General features: G+C 47.3%; 1 long non-coding RNA gene across 1 annotated transcript in view; it reads left to right on the top strand.

Annotated features, from left to right (window-relative positions):
- The first annotated feature begins 12,243 nt into the window (after positions 1-12,243).
- Positions 12,244-16,480, top strand: part of LOC115648104 — a 33,227-nt gene continuing 28,990 nt past the window's right edge. The window contains exons 1-2 of the long non-coding RNA XR_003999462.1: positions 12,244-12,518; positions 14,969-15,089. This is a non-coding gene — a long non-coding RNA (uncharacterized LOC115648104). The remainder of the gene's footprint in view (positions 12,519-14,968; positions 15,090-16,480) is intronic.

Here is a 16,480-nt window from a genome sequence, read left to right on the forward strand (position 1 = left end):
ATCACATCACATAGGGCTGAACACCTTTCAAAAAGTGACCATTTCATATATTGAAAGACCAGATTTGTCCTTCAAGGAAACCTGTACAACCCTTGCACCATAAATTCATAACTCTGCTGTACACCAGAAACCATGGACTTAATAGAAACACTGGTTTTATGGCTCATTATATCCACTTATAACACACCACCCTGTCTGCTATCCTTAAGTACCAACTTTCAAACTCTTTATGCATGTAACCCTTCTGCCCCTCTAGTTGGCAGCAACAAGGGCCGGGTTCAGTATCCAGGGGTTCCGTTTCAGTAACACAATGCATAACCGGCTCGAGCCCCCACCCAGTGACCTGGGACACTTACATACCACACCCCCCTGGGCGCCTCTAGGAGGCAATACTTCCCCTCTCGCAAGCACGGAGTCTGAGTGTAGCAAAATCTTTTTAATAAAGGAAGGAATCAATGTGGCATCCCATTGGAGAAACACCACAAACAGGGTTATAACACAAACCATAAACAAAACCCCACCTCCAAGTATGTTTGGCACTGTCCTTTTTCCCCTTAGGGTTTTAAGTCCAATCACCCCAAAGTCCAACAACCCAAAAGTCTCTGGTCAATGCCACCCCAGAGTTCGAGAGTCTATCTGTAGAGGTCCCTCCCCCCCAGCCTGGGTAGAAAGGGGCACCTTACGTGGTCCGGGGCCAACTGCCCTGCCTCTCTGTTGGTTCTGCTTCTGCCTTCTCCACGAACTGCTCCGCTTTACCAGCTGCTCCACTCTGCTCCTCCAGCCATCCTCAGGAACTGCTCCGCTCCACCAGCTGCTCTGCTCCATGAGCTGCTCTGCAAAACTGCTCGGCTCTGCTCACTCTGTGGGCCGCGCCACCCGTCCCACAGCTACTCCGCTCTGCTGCCACCAGCCGTCCCCGCAACTGCTCCACTCCACCAGCTTCTCTGTCCACAGCATATCTTCAGGCTCCCCCACTAGTTAGCACAATGCTCAGTGCTCTCAGCTCAGTCATTTCAGCTTTTTTTGTGATTTCAACTCTTAGTGATCTCAGCTCTTAGTGGGGGAGCCCCAGTGCTAGTGCACCATTAGCCCAAAGGGCGTTCAGCTCAGTAACCTGTATTTAGATTCTTGAGAGAATAAAAAAAACCAACTCTGACATTCCACAGTGGAGAGAGGAGGGGGTGCAACTGGTGCTTCTAGCTCCACAAGGAGACTGCACCACCAGGCACAGATACCTGTCCCCAGCCTCTCTCAATTCTCTGGGTTTTGGAACCCATGTCCCATGTCTAGCCAGTACTACTCAACTGAGGGTGAGCAATTTGTCACCAAGCAATCCCACAGCTCAGCAGTCTGGGATAGGGTGGGCGTACCTATGCAAATACACTCTCTGAACTTCTTTCCACCAGATGTCAGGGTAGAGCTTATCCTGACTCTGCTTACATCCTCCCCCCAGCCAAGAATTTGTCGTCCCGACAAATCACATTCCCTACTATACCAACTTATTGGTCCCCTCCAAAAGGCATTAGATAGCCCACTTTAGCTTTCACAAACCTGTGTGCTAAATGTATAGGCTCCTCACTAATCACCCCAGGTGCATCGTAAGTTAACCGTTTCACTGGTCTTATTACCCTGTCTCGCCTATTGAGAATCTCTGTTGCTATGGTAGGGGGGACATCCTCTTGAGTGACGGATGGGGAAGTTTCCTGTGAGTTCCCCTCGGGTACTGGCATAGGCCCCTGCATTTCTAGTTCTAACAGTGGAGGGTCGCAGGTGCTCTGGACATCCTCCCTCTGTATGTCACCACTGTCCAATAGTCTGTGTAAGTCATTACACGGGGGTCCCACCAGTGGCTCAGGGATGTCAGGAATGGGCCTAAATACTTCTGCCATAGGGTTTAGGGCGGAAGAGGATGTGCTCTCTTCTGATTCAGCGGATCGAGACTGAAATCTTGTCTTCATCCCAGGATACACCATGGTTGTGTCTTCCTCCTCAGACTCACTCTCAGATGTGCTGAGTAGGGGTAGGTTAGCTGCAGGGAGCCGGCTGTCCACGTTGGAAGGCGGCTTTGGCACAGCACCTTTGTTCTGCCCAGTTGCCCGGTTGTGGCCAATCTCATAAGGGCTGCCTACCAATTCCCCCACAGGGAGCAAAAGGTTTCTGTGCACGGTCTTGGTCTGCCCTGTACCCTCTTCAGGTTTGATCTTGTAGACCGGCAGGTCTCCTAGCTTTTCCATCACTAAGTAAGGTATTGCCTTCCACCTGTCAGCTATCTTGTGCTTGCCAGCAATACCCAAATTTCGCAGCAGGACTCTGTCCCCTGGCTGGAGTTCTTGTAGACGCACCCTAGCATCATATCGATGTTTGTTGCGGCCTGCATTCTTCTGAGCTGCAGATGTAGCTAAGTGATAAGCATCCCGCAGCTTTTCTCGTAGACGGGATAGATATTGCTGGTGAGTTTCATAGCTATCTCCATCCTCGGATACACCAAAGCACAGGTCTATGGGTAATCTTGGTTCTCGCCCAAACATTAAGAGATATGGGGTGACTCCCGTAGCGTCGTTCTTTGTGGCGTTGTAGGCGTGCACTAGAAATGCGACATGTTGGCTCCAGGTTGCCTTCTGCTCTGGCCGCAAAGTCCCTAACATATCTAAAAGGGTTCGGTTGAACCTCTCTGGCTGAGGGTCACCCTGTGGGTGATAAGGCGTTGTCCTTGACTTTTTAATTCCTGCTATCCTCAGCACCTCCTTCAGAAGGTGACTCTCAAAGTCTCGTCCCTGATCCGAGTGTATCCGGGCTGGGAATCCATAAACTGAGAAATATTTTTCCCATAGTACTCGAGCGACGGTAGTGGCCTTCTGATCACGTGTGGGATATGCCTGTGCATATCGCGTGTAATGGTCGGTCACTACTAGGATGTTCCCAATATTCCTCTTGTCCACTTCTAAAGACAAGAAATCAATGCAAACCAGCTCCAGAGGTTTGTTGCTGGTGATGTTCTTCAGATATGCAGCCCTCGTGGGCAGAGTTTTCCTTTGCACACATCGCGCGCAGGTCTCACATTTCCGGCGAACATCTTCAGCCATCCGTGGCCAATAGAATCTACTGCGGATAAGTTCCAGGGTCCTCTCCATCCCTAAATGTCCAAAGTCATCATGCAGGGCCCTCATGGCCAGGGCTCTGTAATCTTTTGGCAGCACTAGTTGATTCCGTTGCTTTTGTAGAGGGTCTGTGGTCGTGCGGTGTAGCACTCCCTGAATCAGTTTTAGTTTGGTCCATTCTCTCAATAGTAGTTTGCCCTCTGGGGTAGGTGGGACAACCTCAGCTGGGCCTCGCCCCTCTCTTTTGGCAAGTAGTGTATCACGAATGTCAGCATCTTGTAGTTGGGCCTCTTGCCAGTCAGCCGTATTGAGCATGGGCAAGGGAGATTGGTCCAAAGCAATATAGTTCACTGAAGCAGAAGGCACGCCTTCAGGGGGTAGGCCCAAAGCTTCAGCAACACATCCATGAAGGCTCTCAGGGGACTCCGGCTCTCGGCGACTCACACTGCAAATAGCTCTCACGCCATCCGTGGGTATCACAGCGACATCAGGTGCCTGCGGACGTCTGGACAAGGCATCTGCATCTACATTGCTCCTCCCTGATCGGTATTGAATGCTGAACTCATAGCTAGCCAAGGCGGCCACCCATCTCTGGCCTGTAGCATCCAATTTAGCACTTGTTAACACATAGGTCAGTGGGTTGTTGTCTGTCCACACCTGGAACTGAGCACCGTACAAGTAGTCTCGGAATTTCTCAGTGATGGCCCATTTCAAGGCCAAGAACTCCAGCTTGTGGATGGGGTAGCGAGTTTCACTGTCAGACAGTCCTCGGCTGGCAAAGGCTACCGGTTTGCGTTTGCCTTCCACTTCCTGATACAGTACTGCTCCCAGACCCTCCAAACTGGCATCAGTATGCAGGATAAACGGTTTGCTCGGGTCAGCAAAGACTAGGACGGGAGCATGAGTTAAGCGAGTAATGATTTCCCGAAAAGCTCTCTCACATCTTTCATCCCACCGCGGCCCAAATGGTTCGAAGGGGCCATAGTGTCTCTGCAAAGGCGGCTTTGGAGGCCTCCGCTTATTCTGGGTCTTAGATTTGTTCTTGTTGGACTGGTATCCCCTGGTAAGATCATTCAGAGGTTTTACAATCGTAGCATAGTTCTTCACAAATCTGCGGTAGTAACCACTAAATCCAAGAAACGTCTTGAGTTCTCTGTAGTTAATGGGACGTGGCCAGGTAGTGAGTGCTTCTATTTTATCGGGGTCAGTACTCACACCCTCTTGGGACACAATGTGACCTACATACTTCACTGAGGTTTGGCAGAACTGGCATTTATCAATTGAAAGCTTCAAACCGTATGCCTCCAACCTGTCGAGCACTTTAAGAAGTCTTTCTTCATGTTCCTCCAGGGTTCTTCCAAACACAATCAGGTCATCCAAGTAAACTAACACCTGCAGTAAATTCATGTCTCCCACGACTTTTTCCATAAGACGTTGAAATGTGGCAGGTGCTCCAGAAATCCCTTGGGGCATGCGTTCGAACTGATAAAACCCTAATGGGCAGATGAAGGCTGTCTTCTCCTTATCTTCTTCACCTAGAGGGATCTGGTAGTATCCACTCCGAAGATCCAACACAGAGAACCACTGACTACCCAGCAAACAGTCCAAGGCATCTTGTACTCGAGGCATGGTGTACTGATCAACTGTAGTGCGCCTGTTTAGGGTGCGGTAGTCAATACACATCCGGATTTTTCCACTCTTCTTACGAACGACCACAATGGGTGAGGCATAGGGGCTTCGTGACTCTGTGATGATACCATTCGCGATCAGCTCTTGAAGATGATGGCGCACGTCTTCCATCTCAGAGAGGGCAATCCTTCTAGACCTCTCCCTGAAGGGTCGGGGATCTTGTAGCCTGATATGGTGTTCCACTCCCTTTGCACATCCCACGTCCCACTCATGTAGTGAGAACACTTTGGATCTCTCGCAAAGCTTCTTCCTCAGGCGATCCTTCCACTCCTCAGACAGCGGTGAGTCCCCGAAGTCAAACTTCGCAGGATCTATCATTGGAACTTCATCTTCACACTGGGGTCTCACAACGCTTTCAGGCTCAAAAATGTCTGCAATCTTCTGCCCTGGTTTTACAAACACATCACGGCGTGTTTCATTAGCAACCAGTATCGTCATCTCCTCCTGGGCTTCAGCAGGTAGGGTTATGACTCCGCTGAGAACCAGCACTCCTTCTGGGAGCCCTCCCTTGGTTGGCTGCTCTACCACAGCTAATGTTCCCTTACTGCCTTTTAGGCAGGTACTCCTGACAATCACCTCCTTTTCTGACATGGCAGGCACCACTAAAGGGACCGGGCCCTCATACCTCAGTGCTCCGACTGGCAAATCAGGCATCACTTTTCTCGTGTCCTCAATTTTTCTGTAAGCCTCGGCACAGTGTGTGTGTATCACCAAGGTATTCAGATATTGGTCTCCTGCTCGCTGTCTGCAGTAATCGGCCAGTATCCTAAAGAGGCTGGAGTTGGTCCCTATTAGCACAGACACATCAGAGGCTCCTTTGGGGTCAGGGCATATTAAAGCTGCAGTGTCCACCTCCTGTCTTACCCCAGCAATCTCTTCTGGGAATTCCAGGTGTACTATGACATAGCCCTGATAAGGGTATTCATCCATGCTGAGGCCACACAGACCAATGCCAGTCAGTGGCTGTATGGGCAGGTGCCTAAGCATCTGTTGGTAGAATGACTGAAATATAATAGTCACTTGAGATCCAGTGTCAAGCACGGCTTTACACTCCGCCCCTTCAATCCTCACCATGACCTCTGCTCGAGGCCCTATAAGTCCTGCAGGAATCCCAGCTGGTTGGTCTCTTCTGGGGGAATCTTCAAATCCTCTAGGCCTAGGTGGTCTCCGTCCCCGGACCTTCTGGCAGCTACTGGATCTCTCCCAACTGATCCTCAGCTTTTCATACACTAAGGAGGGGTTCTCTTCCTTATGGCAGTTAGCAGCACTGTGCCCATCCTGACCACACCGGTAGCAAAAGAAGTGTCCTTTCTCCATTCGGCGAGGTGGGACGGTGACTCTAGATACTGACTTCTCTATCATCACAGTCTGAGGCTCCTTATTCCTGGAAGTCTTAGCTTGGTCAATGATGCTTTGCAGCTCAGCTATCCGTTCTGTCAGGACCTGCATTTGTTGGGCAAGTTCCTCTGTGGTGCTCACCATCAGTACACTGGCCATTGGCGGTGGCGTCGTACTGGCTCGTTCCAATGTTTGGGCTTCCCAACACTCGCTGGCTGCCTGCCTTTCTTCTTCTTCCCTGACCTCCTTTATCAGCTGGGAGTAACTTGGGGGATGTTCCTGCCGTTCTCTTAGTCGGAGATGAAGTAGGATCGGGTTCCAATACTGAGTCCCTCTTACAACTTGAGCCAGTCTGGTCTGATCCATCTGCTCAGCAGTCACTGCTCCCCTCATAACAGCTCTCTGAAGTAGTCTCTCCAGCCTCTGTATATAGGCTGAAATTTTCTCACCCCTTTGCTGTCGGGAATTAATGAATTTACAGTAACTGTCCGCAGGGCCCTCTACGCTCCCAAAGGTATTATCAAGGGCCTCTAGGCAGTCCTTCACACTGACCTCAGGGTCAGTGAGCTTCAGGGTGCGAATTACATCTAATGCTGGGCCACTAAGGCTCTCTATTAGACATCGTCGCTTTTCTACATCGGGTACGGCCCACTCCCGCAGCATTTCAGTAGTATGCTCCGACCAGAGTTCAAACTCCTCTTCCCCATCAAATAACCTTAACTTACGACAAGAGTTAGACGTAGCATAGGCCAACACAATCTTTTCCAATATATGCCCCAGTGCTTTTGCCCAATCATAGGCTGAGTCTGCCGCCCCTGAGCTAGAGGCTGCAGGACTGGGGCCCACCAAACCCGACATATTAGCCATTATACAAACAGTAGTTTCCTCAAAATATAAACATAATTATTTCCCAATACAGTGGAACACTCAACAAGTGCTTGCGAGGGGTACTGACCCAGGGATCCCGGACGAGCCCCCAAAAATGTAACCCTTCTGCCCCTCTAGTTGGCAGCAACAAGGGCCGGGTTCAGTATCCAGGGGTTCCGTTTCAGTAACACAATGCATAACCGGCTCGAGCCCCCACCCAGTGACCTGGGACACTTACATACCACACCCCCCTGGGCGCCTCTAGGAGGCAATACTTCCCCTCTCGCAAGCACGGAGTCTGAGTGTAGCAAAATCTTTTTTAATAAAGGAAGGAATCAATGTGGCATCCCATTGGAGAAACACCACAAACAGGGTTATAACACAAACCATAAACAAAACCCCACCTCCAAGTATGTTTGGCACTGTCCTTTTTCCCCTTAGGGTTTTAAGTCCAATCACCCCAAAGTCCAACAACCCAAAAGTCTCTGGTCAATGCCACCCCAGAGTTCGAGAGTCTATCTGTAGAGGTCCCTCCCCCCCAGCCTGGGTAGAAAGGGGCACCTTACGTGGTCCGGGGCCAACTGCCCTGCCTCTCTGTTGGTTCTGCTTCTGCCTTCTCCACGAACTGCTCCGCTTTACCAGCTGCTCCACTCTGCTCCTCCAGCCATCCTCAGGAACTGCTCCGCTCCACCAGCTGCTCTGCTCCATGAGCTGCTCTGCAAAACTGCTCGGCTCTGCTCACTCTGTGGGCCGCGCCACCCGTCCCACAGCTACTCCGCTCTGCTGCCACCAGCCGTCCCCGCAACTGCTCCACTCCACCAGCTTCTCTGTCCACAGCATATCTTCAGGCTCCCCCACTAGTTAGCACAATGCTCAGTGCTCTCAGCTCAGTCATTTCAGCTTTTTTTGTGATTTCAACTCTTAGTGATCTCAGCTCTTAGTGGGGGAGCCCCAGTGCTAGTGCACCATTAGCCCAAAGGGCGTTCAGCTCAGTAACCTGTATTTAGATTCTTGAGAGAATAAAAAAAACCAACTCTGACATTCCACAGTGGAGAGAGGAGGGGGTGCAACTGGTGCTTCTAGCTCCACAAGGAGACTGCACCACCAGGCACAGATACCTGTCCCCAGCCTCTCTCAATTCTCTGGGTTTTGGAACCCATGTCCCATGTCTAGCCAGTACTACTCAACTGAGGGTGAGCAATTTGTCACCAAGCAATCCCACAGCTCAGCAGTCTGGGATAGGGTGGGCGTACCTATGCAAATACACTCTCTGAACTTCTTTCCACCAGATGTCAGGGTAGAGCTTATCCTGACTCTGCTTACATCCATAACAGTTTAAACCCCAATTGCCCACTTCATTTCAAGCCACCACCTCCAACATGCATTTCCCCCTTTTTGCTTAATCTGTCCCAACTTGTATTTAGCTCAGACACTCTGCTTCCTCCTCAGACCTGAAGAAGAGCTCTGTGTAGCTTGAAAGCTTGTATTTTCCACCAACAGAAGTGGGTCCAATAAAAGATATTACTTTACCCACTTTGTTGTTTTCATATCCCAGGACAAACACAACTAGACAACACTGCAAACTGTCTATGTGAATGTCTTTCCTCAAATCCTGCCATCTTTTGGCAAAGACCCTAGGCAGGCTGCCTTTTCCCAGTCACCTCTAACCTCCGGGTGTCTGTCTTTTCCTTAACCGTCTCTCTTCCTGCTAAAGGGAGTGTCCCTTAAGTCTAGTCAGGGTCTCTTTGTTCTCCTATGTTCAGTAGTTTAGGCACCCTCTTCACAAACTAGGCCAGCTCTACACTACAGAGTTAGGTCCTCACAAGGCAGCTTAAGTCAATCAACTCTGTAAGTGTCTACACTATAGCGTTGCTCCTGCCAATGTAAATCCCCCATTACACTGACCTAACAACTCCACCTGCACGAGAGGTGTAGCATTCAGGTCGATGTAGGTAGGGTGACAAGTGTCTGTGCAGACACTGCATTATTTACATCACCTGTCACTGCATGGAGCTCCCAGCTGGGGGCCCAGGCTGTCGGCCCGGCACCAGGAGCCTGAGCTGTCAGCCCTGCACACTGCCCAACTTAAATTGGTGCCAGTTTTCTTGGTGAGAATGTGCCCCTCCAACAGAAGGAAGATAGTGTGGACACGAAACCCCCCCACAGTAATTACTGCAGTGGCTGTTCATTGACCTAACATAGGTCACTTAATTGTGTAGCGTGGATAAGGCCCTTGTCCATTGAGCTCAGCTGGGGCTGGGAAGTGGAACAAAGGTAAATCCCTCTTAAGTCTTAATAGCAGGGTGGCTGGCTCGAGCTATTGTTCCACTTCCAACAGCGTTAAACTAAACCAACGTGTTCATACAGCAAATATCCCAATAACCAGGTCAACATACGGTATTCATAAATTATTCAGAGCTGATGCATGTCCATCACACCCATTGCCATATTATTTGAGAGAGTTCTTGTCGTTAAGGGGTTATCTTTGGATTCAGGAGACCAGGGTTCAATTTGCTGTTCTGCCACAGACTTCCTGGATGATCCTGGGCAAATTGCTTGGGATCAGGTTCTTCAGAACATGTTTAGGCACCTAAAGATGCAGATAGGTCTCCAGTGGAATTTTTCTGAAGTGTGAGAGTAGGTTAGGTGTCTAATTCCCATTGATTTCAATGAAAATTAGACTTCTAAACTACTTGGACACTTTTGAAAGTCCCACTAGTCACTATTTGCATCTGTAGGCACCTAAATACCTTTAAGGGGAGAGGGATAGCTCAGTGGTTTGAGCATTAGCCTGCTAAACCCTGGGTTGTGAGTTTAATCCTTATGGGGGCCATTTAGGGATCTGGGGCAAAAATCTGGGGATTGGTCCTGTTCTGAGCAGGGGGTTAGATTAGATGATCTCCTAAGGTCCCTTCCAAAGTAATATTCTATGAAGAATCTAGTCCTTGGTCTCCCTACACCTCAGTCCCTCAGCTGTAAAATGGAGCACTGATGTACTTTGCTAGTGGGCTACATAAGTAACTTCAGTAGAGCTCAAAGTGTGATCTGAGATCTTCAATGCCCAGCTCTCGTGCAGCTGGATATTCACCAGCTACTTGTTACCAGCATGAATCCATGTCCTTGGGAACACAGGGCTGTGAGACAACATACACTCTGTCTGGCTTCCTGAGCAAATGAAATATTAAGGCTGGGTGTATCTTTGCCTCTCTGTGAAACAGGATTCAGATGTGATGTGGCCAAAGGAAGATTCTATAAATTGTGATTTGGCCTGGGAGCAGGTTTATTGGAAAAGATAACAAAAACAAATGGGCCAATACTGGGCCTATCTGTCCAATCTCCTCACCCCTCTACTCCCCGCTCACAATCAATTTATTCTATATCTTCATAATTTTCCCTGTCTCTCTCTTTTAGTGGGATTGGTTTCTTTTTCAGAAACTTGGAAGGGCAACCAGGTTGAAAACAGGGCTCATAATCAGAAGCTAGGCTTCAACTCTTACCTACAGCCTGACCACGGCTGCTCCATAATCATTGCAAGAAAATCACTGCTGAAGAAAGTAGAAATAATGGAAAAGGGTAAAGCTAAAGCTCTGCAAGCAGGGAACCATTTACACCAAATAAACCCAAGATCTCCCCTATCCTTGTTTGTTTGCACATTTTCCTTCAACCTTAGATTATTCCATCCTAATTAGTACATGAGATTTATTTTTTTAAATACAAAAAAAATACATAAGGGACATTTGATTAGACATTACAGGGCTTTTTTTTTCTGAAATTAACAGGAAGCAAAAAAAAAAGACTGCTGTAAGCAGATTTCATTAATATAAGTGCAAAACATGTTTTCATCCATCATTTTTGCCTTGTGAAAATGACTGCTGGGTAGCACAATAGAAGTGATTGAAGCTTTCACTGAGTAGGAAGGACTTCATATTATATAGGACTATTAATGAAGTGACTTGTTCGATCAGAAGAAATTACATTTTCAAAGGCTACTTAGCAACAAAGCATAGATTAATGGTGGCTTTGCAGAAAATCAGCCACGCGAACATACATTGCCTTTTTAAAAAATGTCTTTCTCAATACTGCTGAATTGAAGGAGCTTGCTCAGAATAGGAGCTAGTAGGACATTTACGGTGCCTCTGTGGCCTTTGTCTGAACTGTCTCAAGCCATTATCTTGTGCTTCTTCCCAGGAGGACTGCCTGTCACATGCTCTGATGAGACACTGTTGCTTTTCCTCTAGCAGATGTAAACAGAGCTCAGGGGAACTCTGTAGAGTAACTTGTTTTGCACACATTTTTAGCACATATTTTAGAAACTGAAAAGTTCACACTGATGGATTTCTCTCTGGCTTCAGTTAGTGTGAAGCCTTCAGCCATTCCAGGTGAGACTATACTAATACATAGCTCTTATACTGATGAAAAATGTTATATATCTCAAAACACTTTACAAAGAACATAAGTATAATTTGTCCCATTTTTCAGATGGGGAAACTGAGGCAGCAAGCAGTAAAGTGACTTAACCAAGGTCACCCAGCAGGGCAATGGCAGATCTAGAAATAAACCCCGAGTCCCAGTCCAGTGCTCTAGCCATTGGGCCACTTCTGATTCTGTTGTTAGAGCCCCTGCATGGTGTTGGGTGCTGTGGTTCAGGAGGTGCTGCCTTTTGTATAACAAAACTGATTTCCTGATCTCTTTTGCTGATTAAAAATTTCACAGCACTCTAAGAGTGGGGTATTAATCCTGGAATACATTCCAGTTACTAAACATACTTTCTGCCTACCTGAAGTTCCCATTGTAGCTCAGTTTAGATAACATAATTTTAATTTTTTTTGCTGGAATTGCTGCATAGAGTTGCTACGTGCTGCTTACCCAGAGGTGGCTGTATTTCAGTGATGGATGACATCAGTCTTGTTTATATTCACAGTAGAGTTTGTGGAGTTTAAGTGCTTTAAGAGCTGAGTGGAGGTTATGTAAATGTCAATTGCTGTTCTCTTTGCAGCCTTTGATGAATCAAGGATATTTTGAGGTTGGGTGACCAGAGAGGGAATGGGGGATAATAGAAGCCTATATAAAAAAAAGACCCGAAATTCAGGACTGTCCCTATAAAATCAGGACATCTGATCACCCTATTTTGAGGACAAGCCCCAAGCTAGTCTGTACATGCTACTGAACAGCAATTTGGAAAATATGCAAGGACTATATTATATATCTTGTGTAAGCATGTTAAACACTTCATGTCTGTGTGCCTGGAGTCACCGCAGAGACACATCTGCTGTGTGCGGGCTAGAGAGATAACAAAGAAAGGCTGGCACTCAAATTTACACTGCATTTGTTGAGCCAATTTGCCAACATGTAGCACTTTTTCAGTCTTTACAAGGCTTTACAAATATCACCCAGTTGGGTCTCACTGGGAACAAGATTCATGTCGACTGCTTTAAAATCCTTTTTCTGTGGTGTTAGGCTTTGTGCCTATTAAGATTAAACAATACTTTGATCACCATATCCGGGAGACTGTGGCCAGTAGAGAAGGTAAGAACTGCATATACCTCACCTAGTTGAACCTGCTGGATATGACCTGTTGACAGACAGGGTACTGAAGCCCAGGGCCCAGTCTGAGAGTGGGAGAATCATGATTCCATCCCAGAAAAAGTAAAGGTACAAGGCCTAACACCTGAGGGATGCACTCAAGAGACCAGAGGGGGGTCGCCGTACAGCTAGCAACCTCGACAAAGGGCTATATAGAAGTGCTCGTTATAAGAACAATAAATTAAATATAGGGTCAGTATAGCAGGTTTTCATGTGACTGGTCTTTATTTATTAGCCCTATTAATTTCCCTCCCATCAGATATTAATCCTAAAATTCCTTATACGGTCAGCTTACTGTAAATGGAGTAAAAGCCACTTCTTGAGTTTCCCTGCACGGAAATAAGCAGCTTTATGCATTACCCATGCAGTCCAATACCAGGCTACACACCAGCATGTCGCATTAAGGCAGAATGTGTGTAAATTGGAGTCCATCATTCTGCTGTGTTAACCATGTTACAGAAATGAGTAAACAATTTCTGCCTTATTCATTTCTGAGAAGGAAACAATCTTGTGACATTTTTTAAAAATTAGCTTTAAGCAAGGAAACAAAAAGTTTCTTTGCTCTTTCCAGCTCACAGTCCATCTTCTTTCTCTCAACTACTGGGCATAGTAAACATACGGGTCTGTGTAGTGCTTTAATGCATTCAGCATAAAGAGTTACTTAGTGCAGCATAGTGCATTAAGGCCTGATCATGACTCAGCTGGCTTGCATAGACTGGGCCTGATTTCTCATTTACACTTAAGCCTCTTTTTACAGCACTTAACAGTGTAAAAGGACCTTAAAAGGGACATAAAAAGGCCCCTTTACACTACCAGAGCTGTGTAAGGGGCTTCAGTGTAAACGGAGCATCAGGTCCAACATGTTTTATTTCTCTATATGTTAGGGATAGCCAAATCCACTTGCGAATATGAAACTTTCCATTGCTGTTGGTTGTTGTATGCTGTATTGACAGCCATGTTGGTCCTGGGTTGTAGAGAGACAAGATGGGTGAGGTAACATCTTTTATTGGACCACCGTCTGTTGGTAAGAGAGACAAGCTTTTGAGCTTCTCTGTGTAAGCTCGAAAGCTTCTCTCTCACCAACTGCAATTGGTCCGATAAAAGATATTACCACTCCCACCATTTCTCTCAAACTTTTCACTCTGAGCAAGGGGCTTCTCCTTCAATTTCTGCTTAATATAACCTTTTTGTTCTGGTAAACTTTTTTTTTTATGAAGAAGCCCATCCATAACTGAACTAAATGTCAACCCGTGCAGTTTTGTCTTCTTGAGTCTGGAAACAGCCTAAAACAACAGAGGTGTGTTGCCGGCAGATAACTGCCTGAGGCCAAGCAACAGCGGGGGGGTCCGTGGCCTGGTGTGCCGCGCCAATAAACACACCAGGGTGGAGAAGCAAACCAAGTTTATTTGAGATCTCAAAGCGGTGCAGGGAGATTGACTCAGATCAAGCACACCTAAAACAAGCAGTCTGTTCCTTTATATCCATGAGAACTTTTCTCACTGACTAGCAATCCCCCGTTTCCCCTCCCTCCTCCTCCTTCCTCCCCCTGTAGCAATTACGTAAGCGCAGGTGCATTAAGTAATCTTGGCCGCGGCAGCTCGTTAGTAAGTTTTCCTTCTGCAAGTTATCTTGTCCTTCTGCTAAAGGTGCACAGGCCTCATTATTTCTGCTTTAGACCAGTTAGAACTGTTGCAACTGATAACGGCTGTTACACCTGGCCTTTTAGGTCGATTAAAGTTCAAACATGGAGGGACTCTTGTCTGCTGAGGCCTAAAACCAGGAAGGCTCCATACTCTTGTGGCCTTCCACGCTCCCGAGTTACGTAGGGTTATGCTTAGTGACACCAACAGGTGTGAACTGCCTAAGGCCTACACTCTGAGCACCTAGACTATACACTGCCAAGGAGTTCCTCTGGAGTTGGGGCAGAAGAAATCTCCTCCCGCCTCTCATATCTCTACAGCAGCAAAACTACTAGACTGGGTGAATGGCTAGTGCATGGCAGGAGGCTTCCATCATGGTGCTGGTCTATGTGGTGTGGAGGAGAGGCATATCTCCTATGTAGGCTCCCTAAATCGTGTCCATCCTTTGCATAGTGCTTTCTTGCCACAAAGGAGGGAGGCAGAATTGGCTCCCAAAATTGTGCTTTCTCCCGCCTCATACCTATAGGATGTTAACTCCCAATTCTGTCTCTAGGAATTGGCTTTACCCCTCCAAAATACTGTGTCTGGGACCTCCAGTAAGTTTCAACCATCCTCCGCTCACCCCTATTCCCCTCATATTTTGTATAATGTAAATACAAGTGTACATAGATCAGGCATCTGGCTGGATCATTTTAAGGGCTGATATATGCTGTTACAGTCTTGCTCTTATCATCTGTGATCCCTCGATTCAAGGATGATCTCAACCACAGATTTACATATGCGTCCTGAGATGATTCAGCAGTCCAATCCTGGAACCACAGATCCACCCACAGTATGTACAGACATTTCCTGGAGGGTGAGCTGTCTGCTGGGAGTAAGTTCTTTCTTTTTCCTTCCTTCTCTCCTTCTTTTCAACTTCAAGGGCAAGGCGCTTCTCCTTGAAGCGGGCCACTGCCTGATGGAGGATGTGTTGTTATTGGAGTTGGTTGGTGGCTTGCTCCTCCCAGCTTGTAATGTCCACATCAGTTTTCCCAAGATATGCTTTGTGTGTCTTTGTAGCATTTCCTTTGACCACCACGGGATCTCTGACCATGAGTGAGCTGAGAGTAGAAGACTTGTTTTGGGAGGTGAGAGTCTGGCCTCCGCACACAATGTCCAACCCAACGGAATTGGTGCATGTGGGTCATTTCTTCAATGCTGGTGACCTTGGCTTCAGTGAGGATGCTGGCGTTAGTACAACGATCTTCCCATGTGATGTGAAGGATCTTACGGAGGCATCGTTGGTGGTACCTCTCCAGACTCTTGAGGTGCTGTCAATAAGTCACCCAGGTTTCACATCCATGCATTTATATACAGGTGACCAAATGCAGGCCCAGCATAAGATGGTGTAGCTTCATTTACCCTAAATGGAGCTGCGTTGTCAGCACTGAATTGGACTGTATGTGCAATGTCTGTGCAGACACCTGACTTTTGTGCATTTAAATTTTCAGTATGATACTTCTTTAATATGCTCTTTTTGTACTGAATTTCCATGTGTGTTTAATTAAAAATAAGCTATAGTCAAGGGCTGAAATGTTTCTAAAATGCCTATTGCTAAAAAAGGCAGATTTACAGGATACAGGACTACATCTTAGACTCTAACAGACACTAATAACTGGGTGTTGGGATGGAAGACATAAGGTCAAATTTGTCCTTGCTGGTACCTCACTAGAGTTAAGCACCAAGCATGAATTTGGCCCACAACCCCTTGCTTCATCTTCTCTGTCCATGGTGGCTTTACACAAAAAAAGTGAATCTTTAATATATACATTAGCCTGAAGAAAGCTTCACACACATGGTGAGTAATTGAGATTTACATTTTAACAAACATTCTTTTTAATCTTGGGTTGCCTAGCAACTGACAGTTTGGCAGGGGTGACTTTTTCAAACCATTAACCTTTGTCACTCCACAGACAGCCATTCTTCCTAACATCTGCTACTGACCTCTTTCCACAATATGTTTGTGACAAGTGATCTTAGGCACCGACTCTGTGGGTGCTCCAGGGCTTGAGCAGCCACCGAAAACAGTAGGGGGTGCTCATCACCCACAGGGCCGGATTAATCTTTTGTGGGCTTTTGAGGGCCTGGACCACCATTCTGCCCCGAGGCCTCACCCGCTGCTCTGCCCTGAGACCCTGCCCCCACTCGGCCTCTTCCGTCCTAGGCTCCGCCTGCACTTGCATCGGTGGCAGGGAAGGAGCACCCACCAGCAAAAACAAAAGTCAG

The sequence above is a fragment of the Gopherus evgoodei genome, chromosome 3 (assembly GCF_007399415.2).
Source record: "Gopherus evgoodei ecotype Sinaloan lineage chromosome 3, rGopEvg1_v1.p, whole genome shotgun sequence".
NCBI classification, from domain to species: Eukaryota; Metazoa; Chordata; order Testudines; family Testudinidae; genus Gopherus; species Gopherus evgoodei.